We start from the raw sequence: 15,241 nt of genomic DNA, 5'->3' as shown, positions 1-15,241 counted from the left end.
CTCAGATGAAAGAGAGGAAGCAAGACTGCTGAGGTGCAGTGCATGGGTGGCAGAGTTCGCAGGCTAAAACATATCCGTTTGCAGCCTTTCTGATTTTGAATATTTCAAAATGCTTCAGCTGGGTTGCTGGTAGGGTGGGTGGTTTAATAACATTTTAAAGCTACTTCTGATTTGGGGGGAGGAACAAGGTTGGGTTAGAGTAATTTGTAAGAGCACTTTGAACACTTAATGGAAAATAAAGATTTGAAAATTTGATTTCACAATACAAATTCACAAAGAATAAATTGACAGAAAGGTTAATGGACAAATCATAGTTCATTCAGGAGAAAGGTCATCAACTCCTCCTGTTTTTTTCCAGAGTTGGTGCCTCTGCATTCCGCCGCTGCTCATGTTGACTCGCAGCTCCACCTATTCTCAGCTCCTATCACTTTGATTTAACTTGGAAAGCAGCAATGGGGTTAGCACAGCCTCATACCCACGCATACAGAATTAAGGCAGTGGTCCATCAGATTGGCCGGCGGTCTTACCGTGAGGCACATGTGTACATGTACACATTATCTGAGGGAGAATTATGTAACGTAATAGGCCACGCCATCTCCTTGGCCATGGGTGGGAATGGGTCTCGGTGGTTTGTTACAAGCTAAAGGAACTAATAGATTATTTATTAAACCATTTTTGTTTGGGGGGGGGGTATGTAGCATATAAGCTATATGTAAATTTTTTATATATTACATTTTACATATATTAATATTCCGCTCCTCATTTGTTGAGCACTTTTATCAACAACACCATTGATGGTTTCCAGAAAAAAACACTTATATTGTGGCAGACACTAGGGGCTATGCCTCTCACCCAGCAGGACTGTGAGCTGGGGGCGTGGTTTACGTTCCCGGGCTCGCCGGGGCAGGGTTGTTCCTGCTTTAGTTGGTTTTTGGAGTTGAGGAATAAACATCAAACTCGCCTTGGTCTCATGTGTTTTTCCTCATTCCTGCCACAATATATATATATATATATAGCGTTTTTTTCCGAAACCTTCAATGGTGTTGTGAGTGCTCAACTAATGAGGAGCGGAATATCAACAAGGATACAGGGGAAAAAAAGATTTTAATACATTGCGGTACAGGCCTGTTTTGGGCGTCTTGCACTCATCAGCTGCTAATGTGTTTCAACCAAGAATCATACAGTTTGTGTTTCCCAGCGTCACGGCCATAATTTCGGTTGGACATCGACCAATCAGATGGAGAAACATTCAAACTATAACAACCAATGGGGTAGGTACTTATGATGCACAGCAACCAATGGAGGAGTAGAAAACGTTACAACCAATGGGACTGGGGTTTGTTTTGAAAAGCGTTTAAGGGCCAGGGCACTGTTGAAATGGCGTACATTAAAAATATAACAAGGTAATTTATGTGAATTATATATTGGGGTGGAGTTGGGGCACAGCTGGAAGGACAGGCAGTTAAAATATGAAAAAAAATATGAAAAAAAATATTATAACGTACACGAATAAGTAGACACATCATCCCTTGGCCAACGGGTCGGACCCTTTAGTCGACTGATTAACGTAGTCACTTGCGGTGTAGGAGCCATGGGTTCGCGTCCCGGATGCAGCGTCTCCTTGCTCACTAGACGTCTCATTGTTCTCTCATAGAAGCAACAAGCCCCATGTGGAGTTAGAAAACAACAAGACAGGAGACGTGAGAGTAGACGTAGTCGAGGTAGTTTACTAGCTCCAACTTTACATGTCATATATTCGACAACGACACTGAACTCTCTGGACCGGAAGCGGAAGTGCATTCTCTCTTAGGTGAATGTCTCTAGTTATATAGATGTGGGTCACCACACAGGCCCCCCCAGAATTCACCTACACAAAACAATGCAAAACAGCAAAAGCGCAACTCATGAACATAAAAATAGACTCTACAACAGAACAGTCAATGACATAGTGCAAAGTCACGGGGAAAACAAGTGACGAGTCGGGGGGTGGACCCTGCGGCCATAACGGCTGCGCTTCACAGGAGGGGAAACAGATGGGGCCGAAACCCGGGCCATAGGCGGGGCCGAAGCAGGAACAGAGGCAGGTGCCGGGGCCGACCTAGGAGGGCGTCCCCGCCGCGGGGGTAGGGCCAATTGCATTGGCTCCCCAATGTCCAAGTGAGCAGGCTTGAGACGGTCTATAGCGACCCGCTCCGGCCTGCCCCCCATGTCCACCACAAAGTTCTTATCCCCCGCCTCCAGGACGCGGAAGGGCCCGTCGTATGGGGGCTGCAGCGGGGACCGATGGCTGTCGTGCCTAATGAAGACGTACCTCGCCGATGGCAGATCCTTGGGGACGTAGGACCGGGGGAGGCAGTGTTGAGACATCGGAACGGGAGCGAAGGCACCGGCAGCGCTCCGGGACGCACTGAGGTGAGAGGCGGCCGACCAGGGAGTCGTAGCATCCGGAAGAAACTCCCCCGGAACTCGCAGGGGCTTGCCATACACCAGCTCAGCGGAGGAGGTCTGGAGGTCTTCCTTCGGGGCCGAACGCAGGCCGAGCATGACCCATGGGAGCCGGTCCATCCAGTCGCAGCCAGTGAGGCTTGCCCGCAGAGCGGCTTTCATGTCCCGATGGAACCGCTCACAAAGTCCGTTGCTCTGCGGGTTGTACGCCGTAGTGCGGTGGATCTTCATCCCCAGGTGCTCAGGGACCGCCGTCCAGAGCTCCGAGGTAAACTGGGAGCCCCGGTCGCTCGTGATGTCACCCGGTGTGCCGAAACGGGCCACCCAGCAGCCGATGAACGCCCGTGCTACCTCTGCTGCCGTCGTGGAGGACAAGGGAATAGCCTCTGGCCACCTGGTGGCCCTGTCCACAATAGTGAGGAGGAACGTATAACCACGGGAGGGGGGCAGGAGACCCACCAGGTCAACATTGACGTGGTCAAACCGCCTCTCTGGAACCACAAACGGCGCCAAAGGGGCCTTGGTATGGCGGTGCACCTTGGCGCGTTGGCACGCCACACAAGAGCCGGCCCAGGCTCTAACATCCTTACGGAGCCCAGGCCAAACAAACTTGACGCTCACCAATTTGGTCGAGGCCTTCACTCCCGGGTGGGAAAGGCCGTGGACGGTGTCGAAAACTCGGCGCCGCCAGGAAGTAGGCACCAGGGGGCGCGGTTGACCGGTGGAGATGTCACAGAGGAGGGTGGTGTTGGCCGCGTCGAACGTCACGTCCTCCAGCCGTAGCGCCGTAGGGGTCGACCGGTAGTCTTGAACGGTCGCGTCCTTGGCTTGGTCCGCTGCCATAGCGGCGTAGTCGAGTCCCAAGTGAACGGCGTTAACAACCGCCCGTGAAAGGCAGTCGGCGACGGAGTTATCCTTGCCCGACACGTGTTGTATGTCCGTGGTAAACTCGGAAACCGCCGCGAGATGGCGCTGCTGACGCCCAGACCACGGTTCTGAGGTTTTGGCCATACAGAACGTCAGCGGTTTGTGGTCCACGAAAGCGGTGAACTGTCGGCCCTCCAATAGGAACCTTAAGTGTCTGGTTGCGAGGAAGAGACCCAGTAGTTCCCTATCAAAGGTGCTGTATTTGCGCTCGCTCTCACGGAGTTGTTTACTGAAGAACGCCAACGGCTGCCAGCCCCCCCCCACCCACTGCTCACACACGGCCCCCACGGCGTAGTCGGAGGCATCCGTTGTAAGGGCTATGGGGGCGGCAGGCGACGGGTGAGCTAGCAGCGCAGCGTTGGCCAGCGCGGTCTTGGCGGCCACAAAAGCCTCGTCCATCCCCGAAGACCAGTCCAGCTCGTCCTTAGACTTCTTACCCCGCAGGGCCTCATACAGGGGACGCATGATGTGGGCGGCACGGGGCAGGAAACGGTTATAAAAGTTCACCATGCCCAGGAATTCCTGCAGCGACTGTACAGTGCGGGGGCGGGGGAACATGGTGACAGCCTCAACCCTGGCAGGGAGGGGAACGGCCCCCTGTGGAGTGATGTGGTGCCCGAGGAAGGTGATGGACGACTCCCCGAACTGACACTTAGCTGGGTTGATGATGAGGCCGTGTTCGCTGAGCCTGTCAAACAGCTGTCTGAGGTGCGTCATGTGTTCCTCCGCCGACGCGCTGGCCACGAGGATGTCGTCTAAGTACACAAACAAAAATGGCATGTCACGGAGCACAGAATCCATAAGGCGCTGAAACGTCTGCGCCGCCCCTTTAAGGCCGAAAGGCATACGTAAAAACTCAAAGAGCCCAAAGGGTGTGAGGACAGCCGTTTTTGGGACATCCAGTGGGTGGACCGGCACTTGGTGATACCCCCGCACTAAGTCGATTTTGGAATAGATGGCAGCGCCCGCCAGGTGGGTAGAGAAATCTTGTATGTGCGGTATGGGGTACCGGTCGGGGGTCGTGGCATTGTTTAGGCGACGGTAGTCCCCGCACGGGCGCCAACCCCCGTTGGCCTTAGTAACCATGTGAAGAGGGGAAGCCCACGGGCTGTCAGAACGGCGGACAATGCCGAGGCGCTCCATAGTCGAAAACTCCTCCCTGGCTATTGCGAGCTTGGCCGAGTCGAGGCGTCGGGCCCGGGCGTAAACTGGGGGCCCCACTGTGGTGATATGATGTTCCACGCCGTGCTTGGCCACCGCCGAGGAGAAGGTGGGTGTGGTCAGCTCGGGGAAATTTGCGAGCAGGCGTTGGTATGGATCCCCGGTGGAGAGTGTGTTAGCGAGGCACAGCGCTCCAGCGCCCCCAAGCGTGCAGGGGTATGACGCAAAAGAGACGGCATCAATCACGCGACAGTTTTTAACATCCACCAGCAGGTTGAAAGCACAGAGGAAATCCGCACCTAGGAGCGGGGTGGATACAGCAGCCATCACAAAGTCCCAGCCGAAACGTCGGCCGCCAAAACACACGTCCACATGTCTGATACCGTACGTCCGAATGGACGTGCCGTTGGCGGCGTCCATCTGGGGGCCGTGACTGTCGGTCATCGTGTCCACAGCTTGTGCTGGTAGTATGCTGCGTTGAGCGCCAGAGTCAACCAGCAGCCGCCGGCCCGACAAGGAGTCTCTGATGAACAACAGCTTGCAGTCACGGCCAGCGCCCATAGCCGTTAACAAGCGCCGGCCTTGGCGTTTCCCTGAACCCTGTAACTGCAGGGTTTGCGACACCGTTTTGCTTTTGCCCCAAACCTGGCATGGTAATAACAGAGCCCGTCGTCAGGTTGGCGGCGGGCTGTCACCGCAGCCGCGGTGTCCATATAGTCGTACACAGGTGGTGGTGGGGCGGTCTGGTGGGGTAGCAGGGCATGCACAAACTGTTGCCGGTTGGCCAGGAAAACCCTGTCTGCTTCAGCAGCCAGAGAACGGTAGTCCTTGGAGGCGGCGAGAGGAGAACTGGCCAGTGCTGTGCGTACAGGTGCGGGGAGCTGCCTCAGAAAAAATGTGTGTGAAAAGAAAGGCCGGATCAGCCGATCCCAGCACAGACAGCATTTTTTCCATTAAATCAGACGGTTTGCCGTCGCCGAGGCCATTCGGGGACAGTAAACGGTCTGCCTTCTCCAGCTCCGACAGTTCAAATAGTTTCAGGAGGAATGTCTTTATAGCATCGTACTTGCCAGCAGCTGGCGGAGCTTCCAACAGCGTCATTGCTCGCGCCGTTGTCGATGCGTCTAACGCCGCCACTACGTGGAAGTACTGCGTTGCATCCTGCGTTATCCCTCTCAGCTGGAACTGGGCTTCCACATGTTGAAACCACGGCCGTGGATTATGCTGCCAAAAGTCGGGTAGCTTCACAGTAGCGGTGTAAATGCTAGCGTTAGCAATAGCCATGTTGTTAGCACCGGCGTCGTCGTTGTCAAACATACTCGTATTAGTTGTTCGATCACGTCGGGGTCACCAATGTGGAGTTAGAAAACAACGAGACAGGAGACGTGAGAGTAGACGTAGTCGAGGTAGTTTACTAGCTCCAACTTTACATGTCATATATTCGACAACGACACTGAACTCTCTGGACCGGAAGCGGAAGTGCATTCTCTCTTAGGTGAATGTCTCTAGTTATATAGATGTGGGTCACCACACCCACCTATTTTTTCCAGGTAGATAAAAGACATTATGCAGTTTTTGAAACTTGAGAAAATCAGATACACCCATCAAGGCTCAATACAAAAATGTATGAAGATCTGGACCCCCTTTTTCGACTATTACAAGAGCTTACAAATCCCACTCAGTAAGGAAGATTAGAGTTAGATTGAGGCAGCAGAGAACTTCCCCCCTCCCACCCTTTCTTTTTTATTATCTGTTTATTTTCCTTTTCTATGTGTATGTGTGTATTATGAATAATATGTTTGGCAAGATACATGTGAAATCTGTGTACTAATCTATGTATATGGATTAGGTATAATGCAGTTCCATATACAGTGCATCCGGAAAGTATTCACACCCCTTCACTTTCCCCACATTTTGTTATGTTACAGTCTTATTCCAAAATTGATTAAATTCCTTTTTTTCCATCAATCTACATACAATACCCCATAATGAGAAAGTGAAAAAGGTTTTGTAGAAATTTTTGCAAATTTATTAAAAATAAAAAAACTGAAATATTGCATGTACATAAGTATTCACACCCTTTACTCAGTACTTGGTTGAGGCACCCTTGGCAGCGATTACAGCCTCAAGTCTTATTGGGTATGAAGCTACAAGCTTGGCACACCTATATTTGGGGTATTGCTCTCATTCTTCTCTGCAGATCCTCTTGAGCTCTGTAAGGTTAGATGGGGAGCGTCACTGCACAGCTATTTTCAGGTCTTTCCAGAGATGTTCAACGGGGTTCAAGTCTGGGCTCTGGCTGGGCCGCTCAAGGACATTCACAGACTTGTCCCAAAGCCACTCCTTCATTGTCTTGGCTGTGTGCTTAGGGTCATTGTTATGTTGAAAGGTAAACCTTCGTTCCAGTCTGAGGTCCTGAGCACTCTGGAGCAGGTTTACATCAAGGATCTCTCTGTACTTTGCTCCATTTATCTTTCCCTCAATCCTGACTATTCTCCCATTTCCTGCCGCTGAAAAACATCCTCACAGCATGATGCTGCCACCACCATGCTTCACTCTAGGGATGGTATTAGCAAGGTAATGAGAAGTGCCTGGTTTCCTCCAGACGTGACGTTTGGCATTCAGGCCAAAGAGTTCAATCTTGGTTTCATCAGACCAGAGAATCTTGTTTCTCATGGTCTGAGAGTCCTTTGGGTGCTTTCTGGCAAACTCCAAGCAGGCTGTCATGTGCCTTTTACTGAGCAGAGGCTTCCGTCTGGCCATTCTACCATAAAGGCCTGATTGGTGGAGTGCTACAGAGATGGTTGTCCTTCTGGAAGGTTCTCCCATCTCCACAGAGGAATGCTGGAGCTCTGTCAGAGTGACCATCGGGTTCTTGGTCACCTCCCTGACCAAGGCCCTTCTCCCCCAATTGCTCAGTTTGGCTGGGCAGCCAGCTCTAGGAAGAGTCCTGATGGATCCAAACTTCTTCCATTTACGAATGATGGAGACCACTGTGCTCTTCGGGATCTTCAAAGCTGTAGAAATTGTTTTGTACCATTCCCCAGATCTGTGCCTTGATACAATCCTGTCTCGGAAGTCCACAGACAATTCCTTTGACTTCATGGCTTGGTTTCTGCTCTGACACGCACTGTCAAAAGTGGGGACCTTATATAGACAGGTGTGTGCCTTTCCAGCTCATGTCCAATCAATTGACTTTACTACAGGTGGAATCCAATCAATATGTAGAAACATCTCAAGGATGATCAGTGGAAAAAGGATGAACCTGAGCTCAATTTTGAGTGTCATAGCAAAGGGTGTGAATACTTATGTACATGCAATATTTCAGTTTTTTATTTTTAATAAATTTGCAAAAATTTCTACAAAACGTTTTTCACTTTGTCATCATGGCGTATTTTGTGTAGATTGATGAGAGAAAAAAAGGAATTTAATCCATTTTGGAATAAGGCTGTAACATAACAAAATGTGGGGAAAGTGAAGGGGTGTGAATACTTTCCGGATGCACTGTATATTCATATGCATAAAAATGTATTGTGAAAATCAATAAAAATAGTTAAAAAGAAAAATATTAATTGTTAAGGATTCTGTTATTCTACAGTATTGTTGTTTGTGTAACGGGGGCAGTCCTATGCTGTTCTATGCTGGTCAGCCTGCTGCATGCCCGTCACTCTCATCATTAGCTCTGCGTTGTGTTCTAGTTGGGTGGGGCCCCAGGTGTTGTGGGGGCCCTCAGTCTCTCATCATCATCATCATCATCATCATGATCAAGGAAGGAGGGGGGGACACACAGGACTCTATTTGGCCCACCTTGCCATTTATTTTGGTTTCAAACTCTTCAACAAACGTCCAGTCCTCCAGCGGGAGCGGTGTTTCTTACGGACGTGGGGGTCGAAGTTCAACCACTGCCCGAACTTCACTCGTGTGCGTTAGAAGGAGAAACCGTCCACGGGACTCCGATGTAAGAAAGGATAAACAAGTATTTTATCCCACAGCTTGCAGTATCTTCTTACAGGGATACTCAAGGTTACGTTCTCCTCAACCAGCAAAACTGTCCTACGGTAAGAAACACGTGTGGCTCGGCTCGATTGCTGCTTGAGACTCCTCCCACAAAACAAAAATGGCCTCTCCCGCGTTCCCTCTTCCGTGTACCCACAAGACCTCTCTTTTAAAGCGACAGTACATGTATATGACGGTCGTTGGAAAACATACATAAAAGTAAATGACATAAAATAAAATGTAGTAAACACAAATAACAGCACACAGACAGGATTTGGTGATATTTCATACTCAAACAAAATAAAATAAAAACATTAATTTAACCTGGTTACATTTGTATTGTTATTTGTTAATAAAAATCATTTTTCAAAAGGTTTGGTGTGTTTTGTGTGTAACCCAGGTCAAGCTAACCGAGGTTAAAATAACCTACATATAATTACAGTTTAATCATGATAAATAAACAAATAAATAATCATAATTGTTCATTTTGCAAATAAATAGTAAACAGTAGATAAGTAATTCGTGGTATCAATAAATTCATATTAGCCAATCAGCTGCCTTGCTCGAGAGGGAGAAAGTTCCAGAACCAGCTAGGTTTCAGAACGCCAGGAAAACGCTTGAGAGAAGCCACTAGAACGAGAGCTGAAGATAGAAGATTCTACTTTGAAATAGCAGTGAGCTACAGTTGTTTCTTTCTTCATCCAAATTGAGTATTTTGTTTGGTTTAATCATCCTCCGGACCCTGGGTTTTGTATTGTGTCCGAGTATCATCCAGGACTTGGTGAGTTAATTGCTAACTAGCCAAACTTCCGTTTTCAATGTCTGTGTGCATAGGCTAGTTAAAGCTGTAAGTAGCTTAGTTTTATGTTGTAGATCATATTTTGTGTAAAGATTATTGAGAGGCTACGTTTTTCTTTTGTAAACCGAATTCAGAATGTATTTTTCTTTTGTGCAAACCAAATTGATAAGCTAGCTACTTCCAGTAAGGCTGCAGCAGCATGGTGTATTAGCACAGAAAATTGACCTGCGTCACAGCTAGCTACATGCAGCCAGGCTGTAGTAGCATCGTGCACTAGCATAGGAGATTAAACTGCGTCACGTTTTAGCGGTTGGTAGATTGACTATGTCAATCGGTACTTCTGTTGTTTTCTTTTGATTATTTTATTGAGATATGTAAACTAATGTCTTTGCATGTGTGGTGTGCCTGTTATAATGCAGGCCAGGTTTTTTTTTTTTTTTTTTGGATTGGGGAGCTCGCGCTTGGTGTTTCATACCCCAAGCTGGAAACAAGATGGCGAGCCACCCATAGGAGACCTGCTGGATCCATGTGGTCTGTCTGCGGGTGCAGATAGCTCATTCTCAGGACAGTACCCTACAGATTCGAGCACCTGGATTGTGGTAGGACTGAAATTTCCAGTTTGTTACAGCAAAACGCAGTTGGACTCAGTGGAGCAACAACGGACTTTCTAAAAAGGATTGATTATAGCCTACATTGATTATTGATTTTGATTTTGATTGTTGATCTGATATTGTATTGTTGATTGCTGTATCGGCTGAGTTTATTACTCATTCATACTGTTCATGGGGTAATGCAATTGTGTGTTAATTTTGGCATTCTGATTTACTGGTTAAGTAACTTACGTTAATGGAAATTAGAACTGAAACTTGAAGGCCTAACAGAACAAAATAGAACATAAAACATATTAACATAATTTGTCAACTCAAACAGGAGATAACTTCAAATTAGAATTAAAAGGATCCTAAATTAGAACTGAAATATCTATCTAAAATATCTGAAACTCAAAATAGTGGTTTAATAAGGGTTAAATCATAAAACAAGAGGTTTCAAGGAATTTATCCATTCTCATTGTGTTATTGTGTAATTGACCCTTCGCTAAGCCCCGCCCTAGAACAGCCACTGTCCAATCCTACGTTAGTAACCATTACTAAGCAGGGGAGGCCTGGCAAGCTATTGAGGAAATGCCGAAGTGGTGCGCTTATGGTACCTGCAAATCAGACAGCAGATATCCTAAAAGTTTGGAGGATGGGGTCGTATTTTGGGCTTTTCCTAAGCCTAAAACACAAGAGGAAAAATGTCAAATGTAGATCAAACAGTGTGGAAGACCTCACTCACAGCTGAATCCATCGAGGATACACAAAAACATATTTGTTTGCTCCAAGGTAAGCTTGCTAACATTAGCTTGCCTAGCTAGCTAGGTTAGCTATCTAGTACTAACAATGCTCGTTACATTTTAGTCCGGTTCCACCAAACCTTATACCTAACTTTGTATGTTATGAGTTATGTTATCATCTCAGTGCCCCAAACTCTTCCATCATCTCAATCAGCAACATCTTTTCAAATGTAGAGAAATTGCTAGCTAACGTTACATCTGACAACCCTAGTCTCTTATACAGATGCCGATAGTGCTGCTAGCTAGCTAGTTCAGAGAAAGGGGAAGTATCATAGCAAATTTAACACATAAAAGAAACCAGCTGGTAATGTTGGTTGCGAAGGTATGCATGCTCTTAACTAGCAACTGTTATCTTTTAGCATTTTGTGAATTGACAGCCTACACCTGAATATCCGAATCCCATAGCTGCTATCCATGCAACTGTCCAAAGGAAGGAACATTATGGAGGTTGCCGAAAGCCTCCAACAAAAAGGTGACGAGCAGTCAAAGTAACATTAACAATTTTATTGAGGTTCAAAGGACATGACATTTCTTTCTACCATGCAGTTTACACACACAATGCAGCTGTAGGTTCTAGATCTACCCCTCTTTCATTGCCTTGGTCTGTCTTGGGGCCTTGGTTTTGATACCAGCGGCAAGGATATCATGGTTGGCTCTCCTTATGCATATTCTATGAAAGGAGCTTGATGTGAGTCGGGGAGACCTTTCAAGATGCCAAATGTTACTTGTGTCCTGTTGTATGGTCTCACGTTCTAGAGCTACAGATTCTGCCAAAGTGACTGTCATTTTACTGTAGCTACACATTTCATTTCGATTGAGCACCGTACAGACATGTGTTGGTTGTGACGGCAATGGGAAATCAGGGAAATCACCAGGCTGGTTTGTAGGTGGTGTTGGTCTTGCTGGCCTGACAAGAGGAAGCTGTAAAAGGGAAGAAATGTGTACAAATTATTAACTAATGTTTTATCATTTTGTCGTTTACAGAGACACATCATGACCCAGACAACCATGGAGAGGCATTGGAGACTAAAGGAGACACTAGCAGAACAGAAGCAGGATATGTTGAACCTGAAGATGGAACTTCAAGCCAAAGACAGCCAAATCCAGTTGCTTGGGAAGGAACGTCATGCATACACTACAAATGCATTAACCCCAGAGTGTCTAAACAACAATCATGTACCTGAGTACTTCCACTACTGCACTGGATTCACCTATGATCAGTTCAACAGCTTATGTGAATTTTTCAAAGTACCCAATGATCCCATCACTACACAAACAAACATTCCTCTCTCTTACAAAATGCCAGACATCTAGATCCTAAAACTTTGCATGCATAGTCAGTTTTTACTCACACTAATGAAACTAAGACAAAAATTTGACCACAAAGATTTAGCATTTAGATTTCAGATTCGTGTACAGAGTGTCAGCACACTGATAAACTCCTGGGTAGACTACATGTATGACAGATTTGGCCAACTGTCCATTTGGCCGCATAGAGATGTGATTTCACAGAACATGCCTGTTAACTTTAAAGAGGAATTCCCAAATACATTTGCAATTCTGGACTGCACAGAACTGAAGACACAGAAGCCCAGCTCATTACTGTTGCAGAGTCAGACCTATTCAACCTACAAGTCCTCCAACACACTGAAGTCACTAGTTGCTTGTGACCCACGAGGTGCAGTTATGTATGTGTCTGCTCTATTCACTGGATCTATTTCAGACAAAGAGATCTTTAATCAGTGTAATATCATAGAGCTACTGCAGGGTTGTATTCAATGTGGCTACCTTAAAGTTGGAGATGGATTAATGACCGACAAAGGTTTTCTGATTGAAGAAGAAGTGGAAGAGATTGGTCTCAGACTGAACATTCCACCTTTTGCTAGATCTAACCGTCAGATGCCACATGCATATGTTGAGATGACCAAAAAACCGCCAAACACAGAGTTCATGTGGAAAGGGCAATTGCCAAAATTAAAAAGTTTAAGATTGTTTCTGGTAGAATACCAATGTCCCGACTTTCCAACATAAATCAGATATGGTACGTGGTTAGCATGCTGTCCAACTTCCAACCACACATTATCAAAGACCAGTGATCAGGAGACGCCCTGGTGGCTAAGGGTCCCCTCCTCTCGTATCTTTCTGTCTACAAGGTATTACTGTTCTATAATACAGGTACATGTCCATTACATCCTTTTTCATGTTTCTTTAGTCATATTAGTCCTATGTAATATTGTATGATACTAACCTACTTGAAATTACTTGTACACTATTGCCTATGTAACAAGTGACTTTTGGATACAAAATAAATACTTATGTTGACTCAGTCAAATCCTTTTTCATTTACCTGTTGGCTCGAACCACTTCCAAGGGGGTACTTGTTTTCCCCTATAGTTATATCGATAGGCGGTCTGTTAGCCAAGTAGCTGATGGGTGCTCCCGTCTGTCCTCTCAGTAGTGCCAAGTCCTTGTCCGTTATTGAGGGGGTCCTTGGAAAATAATATCAAAACCTTATTAATATCAATATGGACTACTGCTGAATATGTAAAGTATATCATTTTGGGGGGAATATGACAGGTCATTCCAGGTAGTCAGTGACAATCCAGTTAACTTACCTGCTCCCAGTGTAGTGACAGTCAACTGGTCTCCGCTTCCGATCCTGTCTAGCCTTTGCGACCACCACCGATGATACGGGCACAGCCTTTATTTTACCACCTCTTGGTTTGTGCCATTGTTGTGGCAAACTTGTGCAGGACTTAGCTGACTCTTCTGTTCTTGCCTTTATAAGATCCAGTGTATGGATCAAGCCCACGATGTGTGAGCAAAATCCTGGTGCACTTTAAACAAACGGGAAAGTGCATGTGAGCTCCCCTGATCCAGCTGGCTGGCCTGGCTAGCTAAAACATTGCCAAATGTTAGCTAGATCTGAAAGCTATCTAGTAAGCTATATGGATTCATAACTAAATGTCAGATTAAAATACAACTATCTATATTGTCTTACCCTGCTGTACACGAGCATTGTTGTTCATTGAGCTCCTTGTCCTTAACGTGAATAGTTAAGACGTGGGGTGCCTGGGTCTTATATTGGGACCTGTATGCTTTAGCCTCGATTTTAATTTCCCCTTCATTCACACGCTGACAAATCATATCATGGATGTAGCTTTCAAATGCATATTGCAAGCCTTTCTGTCTACTTCTCTCTGATATCTCCTTGCTTTTCCAGAAATTGGATGTCAATTCACCTGGAATGTCTGTCACTGACATGACAGTAAACGCCATGTTTAAATTTTACGGACGGACGATAGCTTGCCAGGGGTAGCAACAGTAACCAAGGGGGGCGGGGCTTAGCGAAGGGTCAATTGTGTATGTTTCTCTGTCTATGTTTACAATTCTTTATATAAAACAAGCCGGCAGTTCAAACTGTATTCCCAGGTCTGTGGTCTGCAATCATTTGATGCTAGTTATAAACTGCTCCTACGAACCTAGAACTGGTCCTCAGGGGCGGAGCGTGGGTCTCAGCAGAAAGGGGGCGGAGCTTCTCGATGAGCCCTTGTGATAGTCATTTTAAAATTCAAAAACTGTAAACTAGCGGACATAAAGGCTATATAGGGGCCGTTAATATCTATGGAAAAGGGGCCCCATACTGCACTGTATTTTTTATCATTAGCCGACTTTACGAGTGTGTCACTGAATGCGTCGGAGTCCCGAGACCCGGTGCGTTCACGGACGCTCGTAAACTCGGCAACAGAGCTCCAAACGGGGCCCCCCGACCTTGTGGGCCCTGGGGCGACCACCCGCATGCTCCCGCTCTGGCGCGGCCACAGCTGGTCCTAGTCAACTGTCAACATCTACAGTGCTACTACATGTGCATGTTTGTAATCCCGAGGGATTTGGTTGAACGAGGTCCTAGCTATGCACTTTCTGTGACACAACAGCTTGTGAAATTTTTTTCTTATCATAGATAAATTATAGATTACATAAATGCGCACTATAACAGGCCCGAATGCAAGACAACACTCAAGAAAGCTTTATGAAACATCCATCCATTCCATCCATTATCCGAACCGCTTAACAGAAGTGCCAATACAGCATACCAGCGCCGACAAATTCAAGATTTTGTAGTGGTTATGCTGATACATAATTCCCCTTATTGAGCTAGTTGGAACGTTAGTTTACAGCTGCTGTTTTCTCGGTTCGGTTTTACAGTGGTGCACTTCCGCTGCGCGGGTGTTTTGTTGCTGTTGTAAGGGTGAAAGGAATAAATGGTGCACGTTGTGTAGCCGAAAGAGAAAGTTGTCACGACTCCTGCTTGAGCTCCTCTACAATTTGATCTTTATAGCTATCTATAAGATTTATATTTATTCATAATTTCTTTATTGTCATTTCTCGTACTCACCTATGTTGAAATTAAATTTCCTTGTCCTCCACATTTAACCCTTCCTATACACTAGGAGCAGTGGGCAGGGCCAACTCCAGTTTCCATCAGCTATTAGCCCAGAGGTTCTTCAAACTTTTTCTGT

The sequence above is a fragment of the Lampris incognitus genome, chromosome 2 (genome assembly GCF_029633865.1).
Source record: "Lampris incognitus isolate fLamInc1 chromosome 2, fLamInc1.hap2, whole genome shotgun sequence".
Classification (NCBI taxonomy): domain Eukaryota; kingdom Metazoa; phylum Chordata; class Actinopteri; order Lampriformes; family Lampridae; genus Lampris; species Lampris incognitus.
Note: the sequence above shows the minus strand (reverse complement) of the source record.